The following is a 14,865-nucleotide window of genomic DNA, read 5'->3' as shown; positions in this document are numbered from 1 at the left end:
GTAGCAAAGTTCAGAGGTGGGGCTTTTAGGCAATGGTGAGATCATGAGAGCTGTCACCTCACAGAGAAGTTTAATCCATCTGAAGAATCCACCATGTCAATGGACTCCTGAGTGGTAACAGTAGGCAGGGGGGCAAGGCTGCTAAAGAGGTAGGTAACTGGGAGCATGGCCTTGGACTATATTGTCCCTGGCTTCTCCCTCTTCCTCCCCCTTCCCCCTACTCATGAGCTGAGCCGCTTTCTTCCACCATGATGCTCTGCCTCACCCGAGGCCCGCCAGCAACAGAGTTGGGCTGACCATAGACTGAACTTCTGAAACTGAGCCCAGACTTTTTTCTCTAAGTTGTTCTTGTCGGGTTTTGTAATCACAGCAATGAAAACCTGACTAGCCCAGTTCAGTCTATTTTGTTTCTTAGGAAACTGTTGGTACTTACAATTAAAAAAAAAAAAAAAGAAAAGAAAACTTTAAAAAAATGATTGAGATATTTCTTTATTTTTTTAAAAGATTTTTTAAAGATGGACATAATAGGGGCTGGGGCTGGGTTGTGGCTCAGCAGTAGAGCACTTGCCCAGCCCCATGGAGTTATTTTTTTGAGGGGTATTGGGATAGAACCCAGGGGTGATCCACTCACAGCTACATCCCCAGCTCTTTCTATTTTTTATTTTGAGACAGAGTCTCACTAAATTGCTGAGGTTTTCCTCAAAGTTGCAGTCCTCCCATCCTAACCTTCCTACTCCCTGGGATTATAGGCATGTACCACTTTGCTGAGCACTAAATTCTTTTTTTTTTTTTAATTTTTAATTTAAAACAATTTTTAAATTGATTTTAAAAAAATAAATGACAGCATTACAATTCTTATTACACATATACAGCAAAATTTTTCATATCTCTGGTTGTATATAAAGTATGTTGACACCAATTCGTGTCTTCATACATGAACTTTGGATAATGATGTCCATCACATTCCACCATCCTTGCTAATCCCTGCCCCCTCCCTTTCCCTCCAACCCCTCTGCCCTATCTAGAGTTCATCTATTCCTCCCATGCTCCCTCTCCCTCTCCCACTATGAATCAGTCTCCTTAAATCAGAGAAAATATTCGGCATTTGGGTTTTGGGGATTGGCTAACTTCACTTAGCATTGTCTTCTCCAATGCCATCCTTTTACCTGCAAATGCCATGATTTTATTCTCTTTTATTGCTGAGTAAAATTCCATTATATATATATGCCACATTTTTAATCCATTCATCCACTGAAGGGCATCTAGGTTGGTTCCACAGTTTAGCAATTGTGAATTGTGCTGCTGTAAATATTGATGTGGCTGTGTCCCTGTAGTATGCTGTTTTTAAGTCCTTTGGGTATAGACCGAGGAGAGGGATAGCTGGGTCAAATGGTGGTTCCATTCCCAGTTTTCCAAGGAATCTCCATACTGCTTTCCATATTAGCTGCACCAATTTGCAGTCTCTCCAGCAATGTATGAGTGTGCCTTTTTCCCCACATCCTTGCCAACACTTATGTTTGTCTTCATAATAGCTGCCATTCTGACTGGAGTGAGATGAAATCTTAGAGTAGTTTTGATTTGCATTTCTCTAATTGCTAGAGATGAACATTTTTTCATATGTTTGTTGATTGATAGAATATCATCTTCTGAGAAGTGTCTGTTCAGGTCCTTGACCCATTTATTGATTCAGTTATTTGTTTTTTGGTGCTTAGCTTTTTGAATTTTTTATATACCCTAGAGATTAGTGCTCTATCTGATGTGCGGCGGGGGGGGGGGGGTGTGTGTGTGTAAAAATTTGCTCCCAAGATGTAGGCTCTCTATTCACCTCACAGATTGTTTTTTTTTTTAAAGAGAGAGAAAGATAATTTTTTTTAATATTTATTTTTTAGTTTTCGGCGGACACAACATCTTTGTTTATATGTGGTGCTGAGGATCAAACCCGGGCCACACGCATGCCAGGCGAGCACGCTACCGCTTGAGCCACATCCCCAGCCCCAGATTGTTTCTTTTGCTGAGAAGAAACTTTTTAGTTTTATTCCATCCCATTTATTGATTCTTGATTTTAATTCTTGCGCTATAGGAGTCTTACTACTGAAGTTGGGGCCTAATCCCACATGATGAAGATTAGGCCCTACTTCTTCTTCTTCTTTTTAAACTAAGTTACTTTTAATAGTAAGAAAGATATTTTTGCAGAACACTCAAGAGCTTAAAAAAACAAAACAAAACAAAAACCCTAACACTAGTCTAACTACCTAGATATTCCCCCATCCTATCTTCTGCCTTTCCCTCATAAAAAACAGCATACTGGATTCTGCATTTATCCCTTTCTTGATTTTTTTTTTTTATATTATTAATTCATTTATGGTACTGGGGCTTGAACCCAAGAGCACTCTACCATTGAGCTACAGCTCAGCTCTTAATTATTTTTTTTAATTTTTTTATTTGTTGGTACTGGGGATTGAACCCAGGGGTGCTTAACCACTGAGCCACAGCCCTAGCCCTTTTTTATATTTTATTTAGGGAAAAAGTCTTGCTGAGTTGCTTAGGGCCTCAGTAAGTTTCTGAGGCTGGCTTTGAACTCGCAATCCTCCTGTTTCAGCCTCCCAAGCCCCTGGAATTATAGTTGTGCATCACCATGCCTGGCCTTATATTTTATTTTGAGACAGGATCTAGCTAAATTGCAAAGGCTGGCCTCAAATTTATGATTCTCCTGCCTCAACCTCCTGAATAGCTGGAATTACAGGGATGTGCCACCATGTTTGGCTGTTGAGTTCTTTTCTTTCAGTAGTTGCAAGGTTGAGTCTCTCTTTATGTGTTTACTAGTCATATGTCTGTGAAATGATTTTTCATTTCTTTTTCCCATGATTCTGGTTCTTTATATATTCTTGATAGCAATCATAACTTGGTTATTTGTATTGCAATGATGTTCTTCTAGATTCTTGCTAATATTTTTACTTTCTTTTCATTTTTTAATATTTATTTTTTAGTTGTAGTTAGACACAATACCTTTATTTTATTTATTTGTTTTTATGTGGTGCTAAGGATTAAACCCAGGGCCTCACACATGCTAGGTGAACCCTCTACTGCTGAGTCACAACCCCAGCCCCCAAATTTTTATTTTCTTAAAGGTTTTTTTTTTTTTTTTTAGTACCAGGGATTGAACTCAGGGCCACTTGACCATAGAGTCACATCCCTAGTACTTGTATTTTATTTAGAGACAGGGTCTCACTGAGTTGCTTAGGGCCTTACTAAATTGCTGAGGCTGGCTTTGAACTTGCAATCCTCCTGCCTCAGCCTCCTGTGCAGCTGGGATTACAGTTGTGCACCACTAGAAACTCAGAGTATTAATGACACCTTCCCCCAACTCCTTTTAATCATGTGCTGGAAATCCTAGGTTGATTCTCTAATTTCATCTCCTAACTTTATAATCCTTTTCATTTTGTTACTGTTCTTAAAAAGTTTTTGTTATGTTCTGATTCTTCATTGATTTTAAAATTTATTTTATCTTGTTTTCAATTTCTAAGAGCCTTCCCCCCCCCATATTTTATACTGGTGCATTATACATAATGATGGTACCTACTGATGGAATTCATTGTTACATATTCATACATGCACATGATAGAACAGTATAACTTGGCCAGTATCACTCCAATACCATTCCTCTTTCCCTGCCTTCCTTCCTCCCCTGGTCCCTTTCCTCTCCTCTACTGATTTCCCTTCAATGTTCATGAGATCGCCTCCATCTTTCTTTTCCTTTTTTCCTCTCTAACTTCCACATAGGACAGAAAAAATATGCAACTCTGACCTTTTGAGTCTCTCTTGTTTAACATAATGTTCTCAAGTTTTGTTCATTTTCTTGCAAATGACATAATTTCATTTGTTATGACTGAATGAATCTCCATATACCATATTTCCTTTATCCATTCACTCGTAGATGGTGAGAAAGATATTTTTACAAAGCACTCAAGAGCTAAAAAAAAAAAAAAAAAAAAAAAAAAACCACTAGCCTAACTACCTAGATATTCTCCCATCCTATCTTCTGCCTTTCCCTCATAAAAAACAGCATACTGGATTCTGCATTTATCCCTTTCTTGATTTTTTTATATTATTAATTCATTTATGATACTGGGGCTTGAACCCAAGAGCACTCTACCATTGAGCTACAGCTCAGCTCTTATGTTTTTTTTTGTTGTTGTTGTTAATTTTTTTATTTGTTGGTACTGGGGATTGAACCCAGGGGTGCTTAACCACTAAGCCACACCCCTAGCCCTTTTTAATATTTTATTTAGAGAAATAAAAAGAAAAATTACTATGGTGAACTGTGCTGCTATAAACATGGGTATGCATGTATCTCTGTAGTATGCTGACTTTGGTTCTTTGGGGTAAATCCCAAGGAGTGGCATAACTGAGTCATATGGTGGTTCTATTCCTGGTCTTTTGAAGAATCTTCTTGCCGATTTCCATAATAGTTGTACTAATTTATAATCCTACCAACAGTGTAGAAGTGTTCCTTTTTCTCCAAGAGTTATTTTCTTCTTTATCTCCAAATGTTTGTAGAGAATTCTACACTCATTTTATGAATGGAAATTGTCTTCTCATATCTCTAAATATATTTGTTGGTAGGGGAAATTTTTCTTTTGCTTCTTGAAATAGCTCTCTCATCTCAAAGTTCCTTTTTTTTTTCTTATTTATTTCAGATTCACTTTCAAATTGGTGTTTTTACTCAAATACTTGGTGATCCTTGACTGTTGGCTCGTGTTTAATGAGAAGTCATTAGTAGGTCCCTTGCACTCTTGTGTGCATATGGTAGAGGGGTTTATCTAAACACCAGTGGGCTTCGTTGACATAAGGGTGACCTGAAAGGGTGATCAGGCAGGAGATCTGGCAATTCTGTGCTGGAGCTGGCTCATATCAGTACGCAAAAACCTGAATGTGACATCTTTTTTCAACTGCATTCAGTGACATCATGTTGGCAGCTTGTAATTGTCCATGTTGAGAGTATTTACACCATCAGGATCAGCCATTGCTACACTTGTGGGCACACTTCCTCTCAGTGAGCTGGTTGACTCCCCAACACTGGGAGCTGGTTTACAATGTTGAGTACCCTGTCCTTCCCAACAACACCAAGAATCAATATCTGGGGATGTTCCTGAGGAGACTTAACAAATTTCTCAGTAGCCAACAGTGTTCTAGGGGTTGGGTAGAAGAGAAAATGAGAGGTCTTGCAAACTTTCACTTCAATGTTCTTTCAGTTTTGCCTCCCCTTCCAGCCACTGTCTTTGATATCCTAAAGTCCCACGCTTGTTCTCATTTTCTTCAGAGATGAACACTCTCTGCTTCTGGGAGGTGGTGGTAGTGGCTTGGTGACTCGGTTGGTTGCTCAGTGTGGGGAGCAGCCAGGCGCACCTCAGATTTCAGTCTTCTAGCCAATCTACTATGCTTAGCCCCTTCGCCTGGGCCTGACACTCCCAAGACCTGAGCTTCTTAATGGATTTCTTGGAATAGATCAGTTCACTTATTATTGATCCTTTTTGTAGGCATTTGAGGCTGTAGCTCGATTTTGCTTAATTCCTCTGCTTTTTACGTTTGTTGAAATTTATTGCATGTTTTTTTCCTTCTGTTCTTCTCTTTGCTCCTGTGTTTCTATGTATCTAAAATTTTCTTTATTATCATTTTAGTACCAATGCACAAAATTTAACCTAAATATTCTTTGATGATTTTGTATGGAACCTGGGAAACATTTTCAGTACTCATATGTTGGCATTTTGTCTCTCTCTTTCTCTCTCTTTTTCTTTACCAATTTCAGGAAAGTTTTCTTTAATTAAAAGAAAATTAGATGTTGATGGACCTTGATTTTATTCATTTATGTATAAGTGGCACTGAGGATGGAACCCAGTACCTAGGCAAGTGCTCTACCACTGAGCCACAACCCTGACCCCAGTTTTCTTTAATTTTACCTCTGATTACTTCTCATTTAGTTGGTATTTATTTTTCAGGGACAAATGTAAATCTTTGACTTGATCTCTACCCTCAGTTTCTCTTGGAAATCAGTTTTCAGAGCTGGGCATGATGGCACACACCTGCAATCTCAGCTACTTGGGAGGCTGAGGCAGGAGGATGAATCTCCAAGGAGACAGTGATGCAGAAGGCTAAATATCTATACTTACGATTTACATGGATCTCTTTGTGAGTGTGTATAGTTGCAGCTATCTTTTATTATCTTGTATTTTGTAAATGTTAATAATGGGAAGACTCAAGACTCATGCCGAGGGCAGTGGCGCAGGCCTGTAATCCCAGTGGCTCAAGAAGCTGAGGCAGGAGGATCTCGAGTTCAAAGCCAGCCTCAGCAACAGTGAGGCGCTAAGCAATTCAGTGAGACTCTGTCTCTAAATAAAATACAAAACAGGACTGGGGATGTGGCTCACTGGTTGAGTGCCCCTGAGTTTAATCCCCGGTACCACCCCCGCCAAAAAAAATAAATAAATAATGGGAAGATTCTATAATCGGGTTTAAAAGTAACTGTTCTATTCAGAGTGTGATACTAAACACTAATACTTTCTCAGACTCAGCAAAACCCAGCTTGTCTGAATTACTTATTCCTAGGTTACCAGTGGTTCTTCCAAGTAGGGAACAGAGACATAAGAATTGCTTTAGGAAACATTTAAGAAAACACAACCATCTATGCTCATCCTCTTATTTATTTATTTATTTAATGGTGCCAGGGATTGAATCCAGGGCTTGTACATGCTAGACAAGTCTATCACTTGCTGAGCTGCATCCCCAGTCCTGTCTATGCTCATATTTTTATATAACAAGTATCCTGGGCTGGGGTTGTGGCTCAGCAGTAGAGAGCTCGTCTAGCACATGCAAGGCCCTGGGTTTGATTCTCAGCACCACATAAAAATAAATAAATAAATAAAATAAAGGTATTTAAAAAAAAAAAAAACAACAAGTATCCTTCTGTGATAAAGGAGAAATTGTGGCATAGATATCTGGCTAAATCAGAACGATCTTTCAACTCACTGATTGTGTGTGTTGGGGGGTGGGGAGTATGTTTTACTGGGAATTTAACCCAGGGGCATTCTACCATTAAGCTATATTCCCAGCCCTTTTTTAAAATTGTTATTTGGAGATAGGTTCTAAGTTGCAAAAGCTGGCCTCAAACTTGTAAACTTCCTGCCTCAGCCTCCAAATCACTGATTGTAGGCATGAACCATCATGACTGGCTTAAGTGGATTTCCCTCAATTCAGTTATGGTTTTTGTTTTTTGTACTAGGGATTGAACCCAGGGACACTTAACCACTGCGCCACATCCCCAGCCCTTTTTATATCTTTTTTGGGACAGGGTCTCACTAAGTTGTTTAGGGCCTCGCTAAGTTACTGAGGCTGGCTTTGAACTTGTGATCTGCCTGCCTCAACCTCCCAAGTCACTGGTATTACAGGTGTGTGCCACTGCGCAGGGCTCAATTATGTTCTTTTTTAGAGCCTTCATTGGGAATTCAAACTATATTGCTGAATTTTAGTTTCCTTTTCAATTTTATCTTATCTACCTCTCCTTGATCCTGGCCCATTATCTTTATTTCTCCATTCTTTCCTAACAGATTTCTTTAATTTCATCTAGGATGCTGAACAGTTCTCTGGATTTTTTTATATATATATATATATATATATATATATATATATATATATATTAAAATGGAAAAGTAGGGCTGGGGATATAGTTCAGTTGGTAGAGTGCTTGCCTCACATGCACAAGGCCCTGGGTTCAATCCCCAACACCACATACACAAAAAAAAGGCAAAATAATTAAATGAGATAAATAAATAAATAAATAAATATTTTATATATATATATATATATTACTATATACTATTAGCTACTATTACTATTAGCTATACATTAGTTAAATAAATAGTTAAACTCTTACCCTTTGGGGATAAAATAATGGATATTCTATCTTTAAATCATATTCCTCTTTTCTGTGTCCACACCCTTTCCCTCCAGCAGTAAGCCTCTGAAGGCCATTTTTGTATAATATGACCCAGCTCCATCTCACACCCCATCGTAGCTTGTTGGAGTGGGAGTTGGTACATGAAAGAATTGGGATCTCCAGTGATTAGTTAGTCTGGGGCAGTGCTTGAATTTGGGGTGCATGAACTGTGCTGTCTTTGTAATAGGGCAGCCAATTATACGAAAATGCAGAGAATGTAATTTGCAGAGAGAAGAGATAAAGAAGATATGCAAGAGACACAGGAATAAAATACAGGGAGGGGTGAGTGACTGCAAGAACAAGAGTGAGAGTGAAAGAGAGTTTCCTGATTTCAGTTCCTCTTAACATCCCACTGAACTTTTCCGCCTGTCTCCTGGAGCTGCTCCCCACAGCCCCCATGTGCTGACAACAATTTCCCTTTAGTTTGGAGTGGGAGCCTGAGACCATTCAGAGCATCTCAGTGAAGACTTCCCTTCCTAGTCATGACAATCAAATCACATCATGTGAGTAAGAGGATGAAGAGGCTACTCATTTTGTTCCTATGACGGGGGACATGTATCCAGCTCATCGCGAAGTAATATCTGACTATGAAGGTGTGGGTGCGGGATGGGGGCACATACTCATTTTGCCCTTAAAGGAATTATTTTCTATCCACTAAAAGGTTGCCTCTAAGCCAGTGTGATGGCACACCCCTTTAATCCCAGTGGCTTGGGAGGTTGAGGCAGGAGGATCGTGAGTTCAGAGCCAACCTAGCAAAGGTGAGGTGCTAGAGTCACTCCATGAGACCCTGTCTCTAAATAAAATACAAAATAGGGCCTGGGGATGTGGCTCAGAGGTTGAGAGTTCAATCCCCGGTACCTGCCTCCTTCCAAAACAACAGTTGGCTCTGTCATTTCTAGGTCTTGCTGAAGCATGAGGGTGCAGGATCCATGTGAGTAGCAAAGCTTGTGAAGCTGAGTGCTGATCATTGACCAATCAAAGTTGTAGCCTCAGGTGGAGGTTCATATCCAAGGTCTGCCAACTTCTCTAATTTTTTTTTTTTTAGTAGATGGACACAATACCTTTTTTTTTTAATACCTCTATTTTATTTGTTTTTATTTTTATGTGGTGCCAGGGATCTAACACAGTGTCTCACACATGCTAGGCAAGACTGTACCACTGAGCCACAACCGCAGCCCCAATACCTTTATTTTATTTATTTATTTTTCTGTGGTTCTGAGGATGGAACCCAGAGCCTCACACGTGCTAGGCAAGCGCTCTGCCACTGAGCTACAGCCCCAGCCCCCTGCCTACTTCTCTTGAGTAATACCCACCAGGGAAACCTAGGGCTTCAGGTCAACAAACAAGTGTAGGCATATATTTTGAATGGCTGCTATGACATTGGACAGCAAGTTGCCTTTTTAAAAGAAAAAAGACTGAGTGAGATTCATGTATATGGGAACCAAATCTGTGAGGCTGATAGCAGCTTGGCAGGGACCAGGGGGCATTCCCCAAGGAAGTTCCGGAATGTCACCAGGGTCAGGAAGTCTTTCATGGATGCTGTCCTCAGTAACAACTTTGTTCTTTTAAAACTTTTCATTTATGAAAAATTTCAAATTGACCAAAAAAAATCCATTAAATTTAATAATTATTAACATTTTGCCATATTGCTTCATCTTTTTTTCCAGGGTTTTGTTTATTTGTTTGTTTTGGGTTTTTTTTGTTATCATTTGTTTCATTTTTGTTTTGTTTTTTGGTATCAGGGCTTGAACCCAGGGGTGCTAACCACTGAGCCATATCCCCAGTCTTTTTAAATTTTTCATTTTAAGACAGGGCCTCACTAAGTTGCTTGGGCCTCACTAAATTGCTGGCTTTTAACTCATGTCCTCCTGCCTCAGCCTCCCAAGTTGCTGGGATTTCAGGGGTGCGCCACCACACCTGGCTTCCAGATGTATTTTAAAGTAAATTATGAATATCATTATATATCATGTCTGCATCTTTTAAAAACAAGTACTTTTTGAATGACCACAAAACCATTATCACACTATATAAAATCAGCAGTTTTTAATATGTTCACTTACTAAGTTCTTTTTTTTTTTTTTTAGAGAGAGAGAATTTTAATATTTATTTTTTAGTTTTCGGTGGACATAACATCTTTCTTTGTATGTGGTGCTGAGTATCGAACCCGGGCCACACGCATGCCAGGCGAGCGCCACCGCTTGAGCCACATCCCCAGCCCACTAAGTTCTTTAAAAAAAAAAAAAAAAAAAAATTTCTTAAGGGCTGGGGATGTGGCTCAAGCGGTAGCGTGCTCCCCTGGCATGCGTGCAGCCTGGGTTCGATCCTCAGCACCACATACAAACGCAGACGTTGTGTCCGCCAAGAACTTAAATAAATAAATAAATGTTAAAATTCTCTCTCTCTCTCCCTCTCTCTTAAAAAAATACTCTAAAAATATTTTTCAGTTTTCAATGAAACTTTATTTTATTTATTTATATGTGGTGCTGAGAATCAAACCCAGAGCCTCACACATGCTAGGCAAGTGCTCTATCACTGAGCCCCAACCCCAGTCCCCTAAGTTCTTATTCATATTGATCTAAATGTCCCCTAAATGTCTTTCACAATTGATTTGTTTGCACAGAATCTGAACAAATCCCACATCTCATATTTCATTTGGTTGTTATTCCCCTTAAAATTTTAAAAATATGCAATAGACCCTCCCACACACACCTGTCTTTTTTCTTTCATGCTGTTGACTATTTTTTTGGCATTGGGGATTGAGCCCAAGGGTGTTCTACCACTGAGCCACAGCCCCAGTCCTTTTTATTCTTATTTTGAGAAAGGGTCTCATTAAGTTGCTAAGGATGGCCTCAAACTTGTGATCCTTCTGCCTCAGCCTTGGGAGTGACTGGGATTACAGGCATGTGCCACCATGCCTGGCAAATTTGGCTTCTTCAAAGTCAACAGGAGGGGGCTAGGGTTGTGACTCAGGGGTAGAGGACTCACCTCACATGTGGAAGGCACTGGGTCAGATCCTCAGCACCACATAAAAATTAAAAAATATTGTGTCCATCTACAATTAAAAGATATTTTTTTAAAAAATCAACAGCAGGGCTGGGGTCATGTCTCAGTGATACAGCGCTTGCCTAGCATGTATGAGGCTCTGGGTTCAATTCTCAGCACCACATATAAATAAACAAATAAAATAAAGTCCATCAACATCTTAAAAAAAAAAAAGTCAACAGTATAGCCTAGCATATATGAGTACCACAAAATTCAACAGCATGAGAGCCGGAGGCAGGAGGATTTCAAGTAAACAAAATAAAAATTAAAAAAAAAAAGGTCGAGGGGCTGGGGTGGTGGCTCAGCAGTAGAGCGCTCGCCTAGTACAGGCGAGGCCCTGGGTTTGATCCTCAGCACCACATAAAAATAAATAAATAAAATAAAGGAATTATGTCCACCTACAACTCCCCTCTGGGGAGAGGGTGGGGATGGGACTCAGCAGTAGAGCTCTTGCTTCACACGTGTGAGGCATTCAGTTCAATCCTCAGACCACATAAAAATAAACAAAATAAAGATATTGTGTCCATCTACAACTAAAAAAAAAAAAATTAAAAAAAAAAAAAAAGGTCTGGGGAGGCAGCTCAAGGCAAAATGCTTGTCTAGCATGTGACAGGCCCTGGATTCAATCTTCAGTACCACAAAAAAGAAAAAGAAGCAGAAGCAGCAGCTGCTGCCAACAGATTCGCTGTTCTATAGAAGAGTATCTTGGTTCACTGTTTGGAGCTAATTGATTTCTCATGGTGTGTCATCTAACTTGTTACTCAGCCCCTTTTATTTCCTAAAAATATGCACATATACATATGCAGTATATATACACACATATATGATACATATACATGTATATGTGGGTACACATGTCTGTGTGTATGTATAGTACATGTCTATACATACTTGTGTATTCAGCTGCTGTAACAAAGAGACCATAAAACATAGTAGTTCAAACAAGAAAGAAATGTAGTTCTTTTGTTTGAAGACTTCTAGATTTAAGGTGAATAGGTAGCTCACCTGTGGGGGCAAGTAGAGGTTATGTATTGTACAGGTGTCCCAATCTTTGAAGATATGACACTAATTTCAGCCTGAATTTTCAATACCAATTCCTCTCATTATGAAGTTGGTCAAATAGTGTGGAAGTAGAGTTCTTCACATTGGCCTCACTGACAATGTCAGGGGAATCACCTTAGTGGGGACAAAAGTCTCTCTCTCGCTCTCTCTCTCTCTTTTTTTTTTTTTTTGGTACCAAGGATTGAACTCAGGGGCACTCGACCACTGAGCCACATCCCAGCCTATCTTGTATTTTATTTAGTGACAGGGTCTCATTGAGTTGCTTAGTGCCTTGCTTTTGCTGAGGCTGGCTTTGAACTCGGGATCCTCCTGCCTCAGCCTCCTAAGCTGCTGGGATTAGAGGCATGTGCCACCTTACCTGGCAGAAGTCCTTTCCTTAACACCACTCACTTGGGTGGTAGCAGGGAAGGGAGGGTTGGTGCCTTTTTACAGACTAGTCAGCATGAAAATCACCCCTTGGTTTTTACTGGCGTGTTTGGAGTTAGGCCATAGTTTCTTTCTTTCTTTTTTTTTTTTTTTTAATAGCTGACATTTCTTTTTTCCTGTTTTTTAAAATTGGTGCTTATAGTTTTACATAATGGTAAGATTTGTTGTTACATATTTGTACATGCACACAATATAATATAATTTGGCCAATATCATTCCCCAGTATTTCATCTTTCCCTTCCTCCCTCCCTCCCCTTTTCTTCTATTCTACTGATCTCCCTTCAGTTTTCATGAGATCTTTTCCTTTTTCCTCTCTAGTTTCCACATATGAGAGAAAACATGATCCTTGACCTTCTGAGTTTGGCTTAACTTTGCTTATAATATTCTGAAGATCCATTTTCCTGCAAATGACAATTTCATTCGTTATGGTTGAGTAAAACTCTATTGTGTCTATATACATTTTCTTTACCCATTCATGCTTTGACGGACACCTAGGCTGGTTCCCCAGTTTGGCTAATATGAATGGGGCTGCTACAAACATGGCTTTGGATGTATTGCTATAGCATGCTGACTTTCATTCTTTTTAAAAAATTTTATTTATTCTAATTAGTTATATATGACAGCAGAATGCAATTCAATTCATATTATACAAGTGGAGCACAATTTTTCATGTCTCTGGTTGACTGAGTTTAATTCTTAAGGTAAATACTGAGGAATGCTGTAGTTGGTGATTCCATTACTAGTCTTTTGAGGAACCTCACTTCAGCTACCTGGAATGTGAACTATTCCCATAAACATACTTTTTTTTTTGGCGGTGGGGGGGGTGTTCCAGGGATTGAACTCAGGGACATTAGACCACTGGAGCCACATCCCCAGCCCTATTATGTATCTTATTAGAGGCAGGATCTCCCTGAGCTGCTTAGCACCTCCCTAAATTGCTGAGGCTGGCTTTGAACCCGCGATCCTCCTGCCTCCGCCTCCCGAGCCGCTGGGATGACAGGCGCTCAACACCGCGAGCAGCGACTCCCAATAGCGTACTTCATACTTGTTCGATTTTTCTAGCCCAGGCTGGCCTTGAGGTTCTGGACTTAAGGGGTCCCTCTGGCACAGCCTCCTGAGTAGCTGGAACAATGGCTCTCACCACTGTGCCTGGCTACTCCACAGCTACTTATTGTAATTTTAAATTATGTTTTGAGGAACCTCCATATGTTTATCAAATTACATTTGATAATAATTCCTCCTTTGCTACTTTTTTATTTCTTTAAAAAATGATCTTGATTATGCCCATGAACTTATCTTCCTGATGAAATTTTTAGGCTTAGCATTTCAAATTCCCTTTGAAAAACCCTATTGGGATTTTAATTAAGATATTACATTAACAGATTAATTGGAAGGAGGTACCCACATTAGAATTTTGAGTCATTCCATCTAAAACCAAAGTCTTGTTATGTTTATTCATGTTGTATTTTGTGTTTTATATGAAGACTCACTTTTTTCCCCCCAGTACTGGAGATTGATTGCAGGGCACTCTACTACTGAGTCATATCCCCAGCCTTTTTTATATTTTATTGTGAGACAGGGTCTGACTAAGTGACCCAGGCTGGCCTTGAATTTGGGATCCTCCTACCTTAGATTCTACCTTAGCCTCCGGAGTCTCTGGGATTACAGGCACAAGCTACAATGCCCAGTAAAGATTCACAACTTTCTTAAAATTCATTTTTCTTTTTATTTATTTTTTCTTTTCTTTGGTACCAGGGATTGAACTCAGGGGCACTTGACCACTGAGCCACATCCCCAGCCCTATTTTGTATTTTATTTAGAGACAGGGTCTCACTGAGTTGCTTAGTGCCTCGCTATTGCCTGAGGCTGGCTTTGAATTTGCAGTCCTCCTGCTTTAGCCTCCTGGGATTACAGGCATGCACCACCCATGCCCAGCTGAAACTTCTTATTAGATTTATTCTTTTTGGTACTGGAGATTGAACTCAAGGGCACTCAACCACTGATCCACATCCCCAGCCCTATTTTGTATTTTATTTAGAGAAAGAGTCTCATTGATTTGCCTAGTGCCTCACTTTTTGCTGAGGCTGGCTTTGAACTCATGATCCTCCTGCCTCAGCCTCCTGAGGAGGCTAGCACTTTCAAATAATTATTTCTGCCTATAGAGTCCCCAGATGTAAAATATACATTTATCTTATATCTGGCCACTTTACTCAATCTTCTCATTAATTCTTCCAGTGGCTATTTTTTTTTTCTCTACTAAGCATGCACTTTCTCCCCATTTCTTCTGGTAACAGTCACAGGAATACATATCTGATCCAGCATAACTCAATAATAACATCCTATGC

This window comes from Marmota flaviventris, chromosome 17 (assembly GCF_047511675.1).
Source record: "Marmota flaviventris isolate mMarFla1 chromosome 17, mMarFla1.hap1, whole genome shotgun sequence".
Taxonomy (NCBI): Eukaryota; Metazoa; Chordata; class Mammalia; order Rodentia; family Sciuridae; genus Marmota; species Marmota flaviventris.
The sequence above is the reverse complement of the archived record's forward strand: the minus strand, read 5'-3'. Positions refer to the sequence as shown.